This window comes from Eutrigla gurnardus, assembly GCF_963514095.1.
Source record: "Eutrigla gurnardus genome assembly, chromosome: 2".
Classification (NCBI taxonomy): domain Eukaryota; kingdom Metazoa; phylum Chordata; class Actinopteri; order Perciformes; family Triglidae; genus Eutrigla; species Eutrigla gurnardus.
The window spans coordinates 2,091,412-2,108,370 of NC_139916.1; the positions used below are offsets into that span (position 1 = coordinate 2,091,412).

The 16,959-nt window shown below is 44.9% G+C and overlaps 1 pseudogene across 3 annotated transcripts; it reads left to right on the forward strand.

The window, feature by feature from the left end:
* The first annotated feature begins 185 nt into the window (after positions 1-185).
* LOC311026537 (potassium voltage-gated channel subfamily A member 10 pseudogene) lies at positions 186-7,679 on the forward strand (annotated as a pseudogene). Of its 3 annotated transcripts, none has more exons than XR_014599407.1 (2): positions 186-234; positions 5,462-7,679. The product of XR_014599407.1 is annotated as a potassium voltage-gated channel subfamily A member 10 pseudogene (transcript). The 3 variants fall into 3 exon arrangements; XR_014599408.1 differs by lacking the exon at positions 186-234 and adding an exon at positions 4,327-4,435 and having other exon boundaries at positions 5,467-7,679; XR_014599409.1 differs by lacking the exon at positions 186-234 and adding an exon at positions 4,453-4,658.
* Positions 7,680-16,959: the final 9,280 nt, after the last annotated feature.

Below are 16,959 nucleotides of genomic sequence, written 5' to 3' on the forward strand. Positions count from 1 at the left end.
GTATTAATGTTGTTTACATCATTAGTTGTCATAGAAATGACCAAACCTTCCTGATGTCGGGAATCCTTCGTTGGTCTTTGTTTTGTCTGATCATCATAGTTGAATGTTTAAAACCCTAAAAGGACCAGTTTAACATAATGGTTTGTACTGGACCAACAGGGACCACGATGAGGAGGAGGAGGAGGAGGAGGCTCAGTAACCCAGGAGGCTGTGGATGAACCTCCCCGTCGCACGGTGAGCAACACAGTGTGGCGTTCGTCCTGCTGAAAGATGCTTTGTGCTCTAACGGCAGACGGCAAAAAAAAGAAAGAACGGGTGTTTGCAGAAGAGTAATTTAATCAGTGAGGATTGCAGCGGTAAATGCTGTGGCTGCCGCCGGCTCTGATTGGTTGGCAACGTTGGCCTCCCCCCCCCAAAGGGTCCAAAGAGTCATCCAAAGATTAGCACTTGTCTTTTGATTAGTGAGGCGGTGGGAAACAATCCAAACATTTCAATTAAGTCTGTAGTCTTTAGGCCGCACTGTTCATCTGCGTTGCATAATCTCCTTAGTGGAACCGGGAGTCAGCTACGGGGCAAATCCTCCGACCAGGCAACGAGGAGGGGGGGCTCACAGAGGACAGAAAAACAATTTTCAATAATTATTATTCTGTAGCAAATTGACCGTCTGACCAGAGCGGGGATGTTTGACCTTCGCTGTGCAGAGTAACGCTGGCTTTACTTTCTCCTGCATGTATCTGTGATCACCTCAAACCTTAAACCTGACCAAAACCTGACCTAAACCTCACCTAAAACTGACCAAAACCTGACCAAAACCTCACCTAAACCTTACCAAAACCTCACCTAAACCTGACCAAAACCTAACCTAAACCTGACCAAAACCTGACCTAAACCTAACCTAAAACTGACCAAAACCTGACCTAAACCTGACCAAAACCTGACCTAAACCTGACCAAAACCTGACCTAAACCTAACCTAAAACTGACCTAAACCTGACCAAAACCTCACCTAAACCTGACCTAGACCGGACCTAAACCTAACCTAAAACTGACCAAAACCTGACCTAAACCTGACCAAAACCTCACCTAAACCTGACCAAAACCTGACCAAAACCTCACCTAAACCTGACCAAAACCTAACCTAAACCTGACCAAAACCTCACCTAAACCTCACCTAAACCCGACCAAAACCTGACCTAAACCTGACCAAATCCTGACCTGGGTTTGTATGGGTATGAGTATGACGTCACAACAGAGGTGTGGACTCGGACTCAAGACGCAGTGAACTCTGTCTCTCACACACACACAGTACTTTGTGTATCATTTTTAAATTGCAATAGCCTGTTTATAGTGATCATATGACTTGGACTCTAGCTCAGAGTCTTGGACTTGGACTCTATTATTACAATGACGTGGTCCCTGCAGTCCTCATTGTTTTCTTTTGTCAAGACTATAGGAAGCTCCTAAACAGTTGATTGGAGATACTAATGATTTGACCCTGTGATGGAGGAAACCCTGGTGAACTCACCTGGGTGTGTTTTGACTCTGAGTCCAGATGAGCCTGGAGGATTTGGATGAACATGTGCCAGTGTGTTGAACCGTAGTCGTACTGTACTTTGGGCCGTTGTGCCCTCCTGACCTGAACTCGTATGTTATTTGCAACGAGGAGAACCTCTGCTGTGATATATAGGATTACTAGACTGGAATAACCAGCTGCCTTTACAACCGCGATACGATTACCAGGCTGGAATATCTAATCCGCGCTACGAGACATGCACTTTGAAATCCTGTCACCCTTAATGGATGAGCATATGGGGCTTTTCAGATAGAATTACTCCGCTCGTGTGCACAAGATGAGTCGCCCACATATTTTGTTTCTTTGTCATTTCCAAAGACGAGAACGCATCGCCCTGAAAACTTCCAACCAGTGAAAGACCAGAACGTCACGACAAAATATAGCCACGCTGTACTGACAGTCATATTGGAATCTTTTGTCAGGCTATAATCAATGATTATAACAATAACCGGCACAAAGCAATATGTAGACACATGCAGTCAACTGGTCAGGGTGTGAATAACTGGACCAATCAGAGAAGAGGTGACAATACTGTGGGGATAAATACAAAAAGAGACCATGTGTGGGAAACCTCAGACGTAGCGCCCCGTTATTTACGGTGGTGTGATTGCTCTGATTGGATATTACGCAACGCTTTCTTCATTGATGTGGTAGTTTTATTGGTATAAATGTATCGTTAATGAACATGGTTGGTCGGGTGAATGATGTGGATGTTTTCATCAGGGTGGCAAACTTCTTGTATAGTGCACATATGATTACTATGTGCTGATTATGGGAGAATGTTTTTTTTTAAAATGCTGCTCCATGTATTTTCCCAGTGACCAGCTTCACTAAGGGCTGGTCCAGGACCAGCCTGAGCCGGCCCTAAGTAAGAGCTTCATCACAACGGAAAAGCCTACTCTTAAAACTCTGCTGTACTTTACTAGAATGTTTCCATCCCGTGATACTTTATACTGCTACTCTATTTCAGGGAGTAATGCATTTATTTGATAGTTTTAGATATGAGCTACTTTACGTACTAAGAGTTACTACCTTAAAGACGCCGAACACGTAGTCATTACGTCACATTGAGCCTGATGAAAGGTGATCTTGGTCACATGTCATCCCTCCTCTTCTTCCTGCTGATTGTATTCATTTCATTCTTTAATTAAGAGATATTACTGTAAATATTGACAAAATATTATAATAAAAGTGTATTTTAATCATTTAATCGCATCCAGACTAATAATAAAAAGGCAATAGGATATTAAAATTCATGAAAAAAAATAGTATACAGAACATTATTGTATTGCATCTTCAGGTACCAATTCCACTAAATAAATGATTCCGGTTATTTCTCACCTGCTTTTCCTCCGTCAGCCATTCAAGGTGGAGCTCTGTGACCGGGAGGTGTTTATAGCGATGCAGCGTCGTTCACCCACAAGCGAGCTGATGATGCAACTGCTTTGTCAACACAGTGTGTTAACGAGTAAGGTGAAGGTGTCACCGGGGGGGGAGTCCAGAGACGAGTGACTCCACAGCAGCTGCAGTCCATCTCGCCATCCTCTCCCTCTCTCACTGACACGAAGCGTTTAGCGGCGGACGGATTGTTATTTACCCCCTCGGTCCGACTCGTCTATGATCGTCTGTCTTCCTGTCTCTCTCTCCACGCCAGCGCAGCGACGTCCATCACGAAGCGACGGCGTCTCAATGACACGAGATAAAACAGATCACCACATGCATGGAGAGCGTTGAGTCAGCTGAGTGATGTGCACATGCAGGGCGACCTTGAACTCTGAGTGTGTAGCAAACGTGAGGTTTCTATTCATGTATGCAGGTGTGTGGTTGTTCCCGTGAGGACACATAACGATCCGCTGCAGGTGACGGCGTGTGATGATGAACTTTAAACATTCCTCCGTGACCTTGACGCCGCCGCTCCCGCCGCAATGTTGCAGAGTCGGGCTGCAGCCGGACGGCGGCGAGATGAGTGAGTGTGATTAGTGACTTCAGGCGACTGGTTTTCTATCAAAGTAACACAATATTCAACCCTCCATGCCAAATTGGCTGCCCTTCCCGGAAAAAGTGATTTAACTTTGATTGAAGTTTCCGCTCCTCTGGAGAATTCCGGGACTGAAAAACCTTTTCTGGAACCTTTTAATGAGGCTTGTCACATTTCATTTTCATTTATAAGCCACAGAGCTACTGTATTAATCTGACAATCCTTCAATAGCTGGCAGACGCCGAGGTGCTCGAGTTGGCAGCGAACACAGAGTTAGAGAAAAAAAACAAACAAAACACATCCGAGGGATTTTCTTGGAAAGGAAAGTTTTTACTCTGGTGAACTCTATAATCTGTAATCGACACCTCGAGGGGGAAAATGTGTGCCCAGAATAAATAACTAAATTACCTCAATGAAACAGATTTTATTTTTCCAACTGGCATGGGGGGGTTTATGGATTTGATCACATGGCATACGGGGGCTATTTTGTTATTTCAGGGCAGATTTGAAAACAACAAAAACAATACCACAATGCCGTCAGATGGACTAAAAGTTCCCGTCAGCGTGCATCACAGAGGACCGGCCTCCTCGGTGCTGCTGCAGGTATGGAGAGCTGTGACAAGTCTGTTACAGGGAAGATTCCAGAGTAATCCCCAAGGTGAGGGTGGATTGGATGATCCTGGCGTGTGGATGCGTACTCTGCAGGAAAGAGGGGGGGGACGAGTGGGCCCCACTCTTCCTGTTGCCACGCCTCCCAGCGATTGGCTCCTGCGGAGGTAAATCTCCTATCAGAGAGCCACCTATCGCGCCCTCACGTTCTCCTGGTGACGGAGGACGGAGCAGGGAGAACAAAAGCCGGGTGACCCCACATTCAAAACACAGTGAGTTGCCTTGCGTGAGTGTTTGTTTAAGTTTGTGTGTGTGTGTGTGTGTGTGTGTGCACATCTCTGGTTTCGTATCAGGTGTTGGATTACCCGATGGGAGCTTTAATAGAGCGGGAGGCACTCTTGATTGTGAGTCTGGATGAGGGAGAGATTGAAGGGGGACCAGAGCGGAGCTGCCAGGCAGTGAGAGAGGGCAACTTGTGCAGAGCCGGGGGGATGCAGGGGTGAGTGGTGCAACATCTGCACACAGCTGGACTTCAACTTTGCATGTTTATTTGTTTTATTTGCATTTGTGATGGGACGTCTGTGATGATGTTGGATTTGCGGGTCAGCGGGACGATTTTAGCAGCTTTTTAAACAACAAAAGTCTTTTAGAAATGATAGAAAGTGTTTTCCGTCCTCTGCATCGTCGGCTGTCCTTCCCCTCTTGGACTCGGTAACCCCTCCTCGCTGGCAAAATCAATATGTTTATTTTTTGCACATATCATGATGTCTTTGGATAGAGAGGCTCCGATCCGCCTCATACCCCGGACGGTTACGTTATCTGCTGCTGCGCCCGCCGGTGGAAACAGAACCAGATGAGACTCTCCCGAGTTGCGCAGGGCCCTCGGTGTCAAGTGGACACAGAGGTCGCAGCTTTAAGAGCTCGCCTCCAGATTCTGTTACCTGTCTGAAGCCGGCGAAGGGAACATAAACAGCTACTTGGAGACACAGTGCCCTGAAAGGAAGGAATGGATCTGAGGTTTTTTGGGGGGGTTGATGAGTCTCTGCTTCCAGAGTGAAAGCTCAGATGTTTTCTGACGTTAGGAAATGAAACAGTTTTGTGACACATGATCAGCATTAATACCATGCTGTAAGCTCTTTCACAGAGGATTTTGTGGAGCTGGTGTTTTTGTTTAGTTCACGGGAGAGAAAAAAACCCAACGGTATCAGATGGCAAATTCTCTCCTGATGCTGATAGATGATATTGCACTGTTTAACAAAATATGGTGTAACTTTGCTTTTTCCCCCTCCCGCTCTTCTACAGATCAGACAGAGGACTGAAGCGTAGCGTACATCTGCCTGAATGAGAACCCGGAGGAGGGAGACCCCTGCCAGGATCTGGTCTCGGTGTCCCCTCCGTCTCCTGAACTCCACCCGGGCTGAAAGACGGAGCTGTGGGTAGCGAGACGTCGGGTGATGGAGGTGCCGCTGGTTGATTTTGAAAACATGGATGATGTCGGCATCAACCTGGGGGACCCGAATGACTCCGGGTACCCGACCTCACCCCCCTCCGAGGCCCCCGCACAGACCCTTCTAGCCCACCGTGGGGGTTCCCCTCACCAGTCGCCTCACAGAGGACGACGAGGGCGTCGCTCAGCTCCGGAGCTGCTGTCCGATCCTCCGACCCCAACCACGAAGGCGAACTCCAGCAGCGGCAGCTTGATCTCCAACCTGAAGCTGCTGATCCACAGCGAGTCTCCCACCGACAGCGTCTTCAGTAAGATGGCGAGGGACTGCTACGAGAACGAGGACTTGTTCGAGAAGCACTGCGTCCAGGAAAAAGACGAGAAAGTGGTCATCAATATCTCGGGCCTCACGTTCGAGACGCAGCTCAGCACCCTGAACAAGTTCCCCGAGACGCTGCTGGGCGACCCCCTGAAGAGGATGAGCTACTTCGACCCGATGAAGAACGAGTACTTCTTCGACAGGAACCGCCCGTCCTTCGACGGCGTCCTGTACTACTACCAGTCCGGGGGCAGGATCCGCAGACCGGCCAACGTGCCCTTGGATGTTTTTGCGAATGAGATGGTTTTCTATGAGTTGGGTCATGAAGCGATGCAGCAGTTTCGTGAGGACGAAGGGTTCATCAAAGAACCGGAGGTCCTTCTGCCCACCAACGAACTCCAGCGACAGTTCTGGCTCCTGTTCGAATACCCAGAGAGCTCCAGCGCCGCCAAATCCGTCGCCCTGGTCTCCGTGTTCGTCATTGTCATCTCCATCGTCATCTTCTGCCTCGAGACTCTTCCGGAGTTCAGGGAGGACACGGACTTTCCTCCGGCTCTGACCCAGCTCATCAACGGGAGCCGCTCCGCCCACCATCCTGCCACCAAAGACGTGTTCGCCTATTTGACGGACCCCTTTTTCATCGTGGAGACTATTTGCATCATCTGGTTCTGCTTTGAGGTGTGCGTGCGATTCGTGGTTTGTCCGAGCAAGAGCGACTTCTTCAACAACATCATGAACATCATCGACATCGTCTCCATAATCCCGTACTTCGTCACCTTGGGAACGGAGCTGGCCACGACCCCTGATGAGGATCTGAACTCCAGTCAGAACATGTCGCTGGCGATCCTCAGGATCATCCGGCTGGTGAGAGTCTTCAGGATTTTTAAGCTCTCCCGACACTCGAAGGGCCTCCAGATTCTGGGCCAGACCTTGAAAGCCAGCATGAGGGAACTCGGCTTGCTCATCTTCTTCCTCTTCATCGGGGTCATCCTCTTCTCGAGCGCCATCTACTTCGCCGAAGTGGACGAGCCCCAGACGCAGTTCGTCAGCATCCCTGACGGCTTCTGGTGGGCGGTAGTGACGATGACCACCGTGGGCTACGGAGACATGTGCCCCATCACCATGGGGGGCAAGATGGTGGGCACCCTCTGCGCCATCGCCGGCGTGCTGACCATCGCCCTGCCCGTGCCCGTCATCGTCTCCAACTTTAACTACTTCTACCACCGCGAGACGGAGCAGGAGGAGAAGCAGGTGATGGACGCGGCGGCCGAGGCGGCACAGAAAATGTCGGAGGCGAACAAGTACGGCAGCACGCCGTCGCTAAACAAGAGCAACGGCACCTGGCAGAACGAGAAAAACGGCACGCACTGATGGTGGAGATGTGTGGACATGAGTTCATTCCTCTCACCTTTTCTACTCATTAGTGCACATATGGACAGTATTAACAGGCCCCGCGTGGTGAGACGGCCTTCACACAAGTCTGTCTGTCTGCTCGTGGATGTGTCAAAGTGCAATTAACACAACTCAGCAAATATGTCAGGAAACTGTGGAAGTAAAATCTGATTTTTACTTTACATTTAGACCAAGAAAGTCATAAAAAATGTACCAAGTTGTCTCTGAGGGATCGGTGTAAGAGTGAGTTCATCCCACTAAAGCAGAGGTCTTCAACAGGGGGTCCGGGACCCCTAGTGGGTCCGCAGAGTTACTGCAGGTGGTCCCCGAAATTATCTGATCCCAAACTTTTATTTATTCAAACATAAATATACGACAGTGTATCAGGGCCACTGTAAGTTTATTATAGAGGTCATAGAGGAAGTCAACGATGCTTGACTGGATGTTTGCCGTTGCTATGACAAAAAGTGAAAGCTACCACTAGCATGTTAGCCCAACCGCCCCGATCAATAAACACCATAAGATGACAGTTTGTCCTCATATGAATAAAAGCAACATAGCATCAACATCATCACCCTAAGGACCTTAACGAGGTGATGTCACACGTTGGGATGATTCATTACAAACATACATGTACATTCATGGGACGTTAGCTAGCATAGATGCCGGTTGTTAGCATCGGAATAAAGTTGCACATTTGCCCCTTTGTTTCTCGGAATATTGCCCCTTCTCTCTACTTTTTCCTACAGTGGCCCTGATACACCTTAACATGAATACAAACTATATTAAGTAAATATAAATCTTCCTGTTTGTTTAATTATGTTGAGAAATTGTGATGTAGATGCCAAAAATAGAATTAAAATAGAATTATTATTTTAATGTCTTAGCATCGTATATATCCATCATTACAAAGTACTGTTATACATGGAACTATAAGCTGCGCTACACATTATTATTGTTTAATAATGAACATTATATGATATGTTATAGGGTTTCCCCACCGGGTCTCTATAGACCTTGGGGGTCCTGGGCCTGAGAACGTTGAAGACCTCTGCTTTAGACATTTAGACCTTTAAATGAGTGCAAAACAAAGTAAGTGGTAAAAAGAGTTCATTCGAGAAAACAAAGTTGTAATCGTAGCGTTTGAAGTGGCGGCGTTCTCGTCCACACTTCGTCATATTCAGCAGAACTAAGAAGTGAGAACTTGGCGTGAGTTTGAAGGGCAGGCGGAGCGTCGAGTGTACCGCTGGAGGACAACGAGCACACATCGTCCCATCAGCAGATCTATAGTTGTGGTCGCTCGGCCGGCAGCTCTCTCTCTCTCTCTCTCTCCGCATGACGCAGCGTAACAATATCTGCGTGATAGGTAGTTTTCACATTAGCACGTCTGATATTACTCTCGTAGCTGCAAAGTATAAATGTTCCCTGTATTCCCATGTCCTATACATGCAGTAGTTGCATGCAAGCTTGTAAAAGTTAGTTCAGTGACCCTTTCTATGAAGGTCATGTATATAATGCATCATAAGCACATTTATAACACATTATACTGCATTTATAAGGCTTTATAACATCCAGGACTCAGATTATTCTTTCAAACACTAGAGGTATGAAGCATATAATACATGATGTCCACCACTTATAATACGTTATAAACCTTGTAAAGGTGTCATGCATGATTATAAACATTTAAAACGACTTTTATAAACCCTTCTAAATGCATTATAATGTATTATAAATGTGCTAATGATGCATTATATACATGACCTTCATAGAAAGTGTTTTTTCTAATCTATGTATATTATTTGGCTATTATTGCACCAGATTTTCACCTTCTAATGACATGGTCATCACTTCATTGCACTGAAAGTTTAATTTTCCACATCTTGAGGACTTTTGGAGCTTTGCACCATCAGCTGTCAATGAGGGAAACATTTCTGAGATTGTCTAGAAATATAATATGTTTTTGACGGTTTTTCCGTTAACTATCTGGTTTATATCGCATGTCATAGTGAGACGAAATTAGGTTGAACTCTTATTATCAGTAACTGAAAGTTTGACATATTTATTAAACCATAATATATACTAGTCTTTCAATCATATAGAAATGATCGTTATATTCCACATGATGGAGGGAAAGCCAATACTCTAACTGGATTTGAGGAATGATGATGTTTGTGTCGCATCAGGAAATTGAACACTATATATGCATGCCATGTTTCAGTGTTGAACACGTATAAACTGTGAGTTTATCATGCGTATTAATGCAGCTTGTACAGAAATGCCTACAATGCCTTTGTAATAATCCTACAATATGCAATAATGACGACGCGCGGGTGTAAAAAACAAACTAATATGTTGTCTTTGTCACCCGTGGAGAGAGCAATAACCGCAATTAATTCCAATGAAATGCAGCGAGGTGACATCAGCTGGTCACGTTGGTACTCAGCACTTTACTATGTCATGATGAAGCACTTAATATTTGAAGACTGTTGCTGTTTGTGTCAACTTTGTACAGTATACGCTGTCATAATGTTTATCTCTCCTGTACAGAGTGCCTTCCATTAAACATGTATCCTAACGGCCACGTTTCCCTCTGATGATGAACACGGTGATGATGAACACAGTGATGGTGATGAACATGGTGATGGTGATGGACATGGTTATGAACACGGTGATGGTGATCAACACGGTGATGGTGGACACAGTGATGGTGATGAACATGGTGATGAACACGGTGATGGTGATCAACACGGCGATGATGAACACAGTGATGGTGATGAACATGGTGATGAACACGGTGATGGTGGTGAACACGGTGATGGTGAACACGGTGATGGTGATGAACATGGTGATGGTGATCAACACGGTGATGGTGAACACGGTGATGGTGGACACGGTGATGGTGAAGAACATGGTGATGGTGATCAACACGGTGGTGGTGAACACGTGATGGTGAACACGGTGATGGTGAACACGGTGATGGTGATGAACACGGTGATGGTGATGAACACGGTGATGGTGATGAACACAGTGATGGTGATGAACACAGTGATGGTGAACACGGTGATGGTGAACACGGTGATGGTGGACACGTGATGGTGAACACGGTGATGGTGATGGACACGGTGATGGTGATGGACACGGTGATGGTTATGAACACGGTGATGGTGATGAACACGGTGATGGTTATGAACACGGTGATGGTTATGAACACGGTGATGGTGATGAACACGGTAATGGTTATGAACACGGTAATGGTTATGAACACGGTGATGGTGATGGTGAACACGGTGATGGTGGTGAACACGGTGATGGTGATGAACACGGTGATGGTGATGGTGAACACGGTGATGGTGATGGTGAACACGGTGATGGTGATGGTGAACACGGTGATGGTGGTGAACACGGTGATGGTGAACACGGTGATGGTGATGGTGAACACGGTGATGGTGGTGAACACGGTGATGGTGAACACGGTGATGGTGAACACGGTGATGGTGATGAACACGGTGATGGTGATGGTGAACACGGTGATGGTGATGAACACGGTGATGGTGAACACGGTGATGGTGAACACGGTGGTGGTGAACACGGTGATGGTGATGAACACGGTGATGGTGATGAACACGGTGATGGTGATGAACACGGTGATGGTGATGGTGAACACGGTGATGGTGATGGTGAACACAGTGATGGTGAACACGGTGATGGTGATGAACACGGTGATGGTGATGGACACGGTGATGGTGATGAACACGGTGATGGTGATGGTGAACACAGTGATGGTGAACACGGTGATGGTGGTGAACACGGTGATGGTGATGAACACGGTGATGGTGATGAACACGGTGATGGTGATGGTGAACACGGTGATGGTGAACACGGTGATGAACTGAGTTTGTTCCTCTGCTCAGCAGTGAGAGTGATGAATGGAGGTGTGAGCGTCGCTGCAGGGCTGAACTCATCATCACCTCGGGTTAGTTATTAACACCGTCTCACCGCTGCTTCTCTGCTCTCATCATGATGGCATCTCTCGCTCTCTTTCTCTATCTCTGCATCTCTCTATCTCTCTCTCTCTCTCTCTCTCTCTCTCTCTCTCTATCTATATATATATATATATATATATATATATATATATATATATATATATATATATATATAAAACTATCTCTACATCTCTCTACCTTTACAAATATATATCTCTACATCTATATCTCTTCATCTCTCTATTATATATCTCTACATATCTGTCTCTACATATACCTATCTCTACATCTCTATATCTCTACATCTATATCTCTACATATCTTTATCTATCTCAATCTCTCTCTACATCTCTATCTAACTCTACTTCCTATCTTTACCTCCCTTTCTTAATCTCTCTCTTTACCTCCCTATCTTATCTCTCTATCTGTCCCAAACTCTAGACAACCAGCCTGTTATCTGATTAAGACTCGAGCAGCCGACATGTTAAAGAGGGGCTTTCTGAACTCATACAGAAATGATGTAGGAACGTTGAGCTTTCTGTTGTCGGGGAGAAATCAGTCGTATGAGCATGAATCTTCACCAGAGGGAGAACAAACCTTTGACCAGGAAGGCTTCAAAAGCAAAAGCACCAAATTAAACATGCAGGCCAAATGAATCATTGATAAGATTATCTATCTTGGCCTCCGAGGCCTGGAGCTGCTTCACCCTCCCAAACATAAAGGAGATATTATCAATGATCTCTGATTTTGACCTGTGTAGGTTTTTGAGATTTGTAGAATCTCAGAACTGTTTCCTGCTGAAACAGGAACACATTCTCTGTTCGTCGCTAGTTACCGGTCAGCGGGGCAGAAGGGCGACCCCTCCTGCCCTCCTGCCCCGCTGATCACTGATCGTACAGCGATACACCCGGAGACAGGAGGCCCATTTTAGCTTTTAAACAGACCGCAAGGTCAGAGCTAAGGCGAAGCTGCCATCTATAATTCATCGGGTGTTCCACGAGGAGATCACATCCATGCCGGCCTTTGATGAAGATTCAGCCGAGAAATCCGTTCAAAGCGGCAGAGTGTCCGATCACGGTGACACAGCACGATCTAATGGATCTAAAAATACCTTCACTCTCCACCAGTGTCCCACTCCTTGAAGGGAGAACAATGGCCGGGTCTCTCACTCGGACTCGTATCAGTGGATCGGGTTACTGGTTTGTCAGCAGACACGTTATGAGTCTCTGTCAGACCTGCAGTAGGTCTGTGGTTCAGACCCTCCAGGGGGGCAACGTCACAGTTAGGGTGAGTTGTTATTAACGCCATCTCACTGCTGCTTCTCTGCTCTCATATCATAATCCCTCCCTCCCTCTCTCTATCAATCTCTCACTTCTCTATTCTCTCTATCTGTCTGGTTCTATCTATCTCTACGTAAATCTATCTCTACATCTCTTTATCTTTATATCGGTGATGGGATCTCCTCCTGATGCAGGACGGAGAGCGGCGGCATCGTCCTGGTTGACCTGCCGTTGTGACCTTTCCATCGCCACATTTTCATCAAAGTGTGGCGGAGGGCGCGGCGGAGGGCGCGGCGGAGGGCGCGGCGGAGGGCGGCGGAGGGCGGCGGGGTCATATCGAGTGGCCTAGTGATCCTCATGGGTGTACTATTGATCTAAGTCCGGCCCGGCTCACCGACAGTATTACAGTATTGATTCTGTGCCCTGACTTTGCTGATCAAGAGCTTTCATGGGTTTTGCGTTACTTTTATAGCCTCGATGGCTAATGTGATTACATCGAGAAGCAGAAATATCTCTACCAGCAGACGTGCATTATGGGAAGTGGTGCTCCGTCTGCTCCTTCAGCACTGAAGAGGGTGAAGCACAGACGGGTTGTGTCCCACCTGTCTCACCTCTCTGCTGCCTTCTACTGGGCTGATGGAGGATCAGGCATCCTGACAGTGTGATGGAACACTTCTACCAGGAAGTCATGTCTGTATTTCAGCTTTACTTTCAGTCGCCTCGTCCATGCTGGGAACATTCCTGCTATGAGGCGTCATCCCATTGGCTGATGTGTCAGATTCGTTCCTGACTTACAAAACACTTGATTTCTATACAGATGTTTTATTTTTATTCTGGTGTTGATCATGGTATGTGTGTTTATTTATTTATTTTCTTATATATTATATATTTTATTTATATATATACATTATGTGTTATTTATGTATATATTATATATAACTTATATATTACTTATACTTATCAATTAATTATTTATATCTATATTTTATTCATCTATTATTAACTTACAAGCCTCTTTATTTAATGTATCGTTGTCAAAGACAACAGATAAGATCTCCGTATTTGTATCTAAACATTTCTAGTTTGACATTCCACCAGTCGTTAATTTCTGCATTTATGGACAACGTTTCAAATCCTGTCAGGAAATATAAAAACTCTGTTACATGTTAACATATTCTCTCTCTTTTTCTCCTTTTAGTGACATAACAAGAAACTCCTTTGATCCCGATTGAAGGTTTGTGGCAGAAGGACTTTGTTCTGGAAAAACTTCAGTTATTCAAATGACATTTTAGTCCGTTTTAATAATTCAAAGTGTCTAAAGGGAACATTTGTGTCCAGCTCTCAATATATAAAATATGCCATCATAATTAATATAGCAAATCAATGATGCATTTAGGGCATTCGTTCCCAAAGACTGGGTCGGGAGCAGAATTAAATTAACGTTTATATCTGCAGTACACCTTTGAGCCACATGGGGGAGCCTGAAAGTTCTATTTTGATAGTTACAACCTGCTTATGACATTGAACCTAATATAAAAAGGCTTAGCTTCTGTTTTACTTGAAGGGGAAAAGCCTGAAAAAACACGTGTTTTCAGTTGTGATTCATCAAATGTTCTAATCTCTTCAAAATGTCTGGTTTACCTCTTCAAGGTAAAACAAAAGTTATGTAGATTTACATTCAATCTTCTCATGATTCATAGATGAGACAGATTGTGAATCAGGTCGCGATGGTTGTAATTAAACAAAAGATGGAAACTCTGATTTAGGGTACATAATTTTTAGGTGTGTGTATATATATATATAAACACACACACACATTACTGTAGCTTTTGCATCCGTGTGAATGTCTCTACTCCGCCTCAATGCATCGACTCCTGTCTGTCATCTTAGATGGGAGAGTTGGAGCTCCACGACGGCGAGTTAAGATTCATCCAGAGAAGGATTGATGATGGGTAGCTGCTCCGCTGCAGAGCGTCAGGCCGGAGGTCAAAGGGCGACTTTGTGCTGCTTAACGACCCGTGAAACAAGGTGACCCGAAGTATCGGCCGGGATCAGACAGCGATTCAGATTGAAACGGAGTAATGCTTCCAGTGACTCGATGTTAGAGACAACGCTGGTCATCCAGCTGTGGAGCGTCACAAAGATGAATCTGACGATAATTCCCTTCATTATTCTCACAACGGGAAATACGACTATCTTCGGTGAGTATTCCGATCATTTAATTTAATTTTTACTTTGCTATTTGGAACATTAATATGACACTGAACAACTACTTGTAATATAAAGACACGCTGGGGTCCCTCTGTGTGTGTTGTTATCGGAACTTGAAGGTGCTCCGTCAACGTGTGCAGCTAGCGCATGTGAGCAATAACAATTGTAGTGTTCCAACCTCCGATACCCTCTCAGGCTAACGCTGTTAGCTCCGTTGCTGTCTTTTTTGAGCCCATTAGCGCCGGCTCAGTCGTGGCCATGTTGAGAGCCATGTGGAGGCAATAATCATGCGCCGAGTAAATGTACCGAAACATAAAAATCCTCAATTTCATGACCTGCATCGAAAAAATATCACTTAGCTAAAAGTTGAGTACATAAGTAGTATTTTAGCAAGTTTAAATTGTACATTATTATAATATAATGTTATTACTGATGCATCAATGTGCAATTTAACGTTGTAGAATGTTTAGGCAGAGCTTACTTTGACTGTTGCACTCTTGGGTAGTTTGATCATATTTTATACACTTTGTATGTGAATGAAGTAAAAGCACCAAATAAATGTATTGGAGTAATATAAAGATGCATACAAAGAAATAGCCTACAAAGTAGCAAGGGATGGTTAAAGTACTGTTTCCTCCAGACGGTGACATGCATGAAGAGACTACTCTCATTCACTGTCTTTAGCCTGACACCTTGTGGCGATGTTGTGCTATTACATCAAAAACAAAGCTGATGGAAGTTTTTTAACTCATTTGTTTGCTTTTGTGCACATTTATCAGCTTACAGACGTGAAACAGGGAAGGACTAGTATAAATCACATTTTAAAAACTTTGTGAGGGGTTTATAAAAGTAGAGCTGATGAAATGACGGCAACTATTTCCTTTCTGTCTAAAAAGCAGTCATTTGTGTTTCATAATGAATGAAAATCTCTTCTAAGCAGAACGTAATTAGGAGTTTTTTTAGTTTGTTTTTATGCGTCAAGGATCACCAGTTTGATGAAGAGGTCTTTCAGATCAGACCATTCCTGACCTCTGCAGACTTAGAAAAGGTCATCCATGCTTTTATCTCCTCCAGACTGGACTACTGCAACGCACTTTATTCTGGTCTCAGCAGGCGTAACATCCAACGACTGCAGCTGATACAAAACGCTGCTGCTAGGTTTTTAACACGTACTAAGAGATGCGACCACATTACTCCAATCCTTGCTGCCCTTCACTGGTTACCTGTGAGTTTTAGAAATGATTTTAAGATTTTACTGCTTGTTTTTAAAGCCTTGAATGGTCAGGCTCCTGCCTATATCTGCGATCTGCTGACTCCTTATGGGCCTCATCGCTGCCTGAGATCCTCCAACAGGGCCCTCCTACTGGTTCCAAAATCCCGACTTGTCAGTAAGGGTGACCGGGCCTTTGCTGTTAGGGCCCCTCAGCTATGGAACTCCCTGCCCGGAGATCTCAGGCAGGCAAACTCAGTATCATCTTTTAAATCCCTTCTTAAAACTCACTTTTACCTTAAGGCCTTTTCTTAATTGTTGTTCATTGTTGTAGCTATTTAAATTATTTTGATCATGTTTTTATCTTATGTTTGGATTTTATCTCATTATATTATCTGTTTTATTGTAAAGCACTTTGTGACTTGTTTTTGAAAGGTGCTATATAAATAAATAAAGTTAAAGTTTCAGCTAATAGGGGTCAGAAGATCACAAGGAAACACCCGTAATCAAAGTATCGCCCTCTCTTCAACGCAAACAAAGATATCTTTGATAACTCGACTCAACCAGTAATGTTGCTTTCCGTCTCACATTTCCAGCAAACAAGTCTGATAAAAGAGATTACTCATCAACTGGGCAATAGAAAGTAGGTCAGGCGTTTTTTTTTTAGGATATATAACAATAATAATAAGTGGCTTCCTGGAAACCTTTTAACCTTCTTACCTACTGATTGAGTCGGTACACGCCTGCAGCCTGGAGGCAAACGTAGTGAAAATAAACCTCTGAGGTGACGTCATCGTCGCCTGGTCTGTCGAGTCATTCACCTGCGTGGTGCTGATGTTTGCCAAAAAGAAACCTCACCACGGAGGCAAATATGAGAAGCCTTAAGGACCTCCAGATAGAAGAACTGGAACCCGCAAACGGGGTGAAAGCCATTATTTTTTATCATCATATTGTTAGT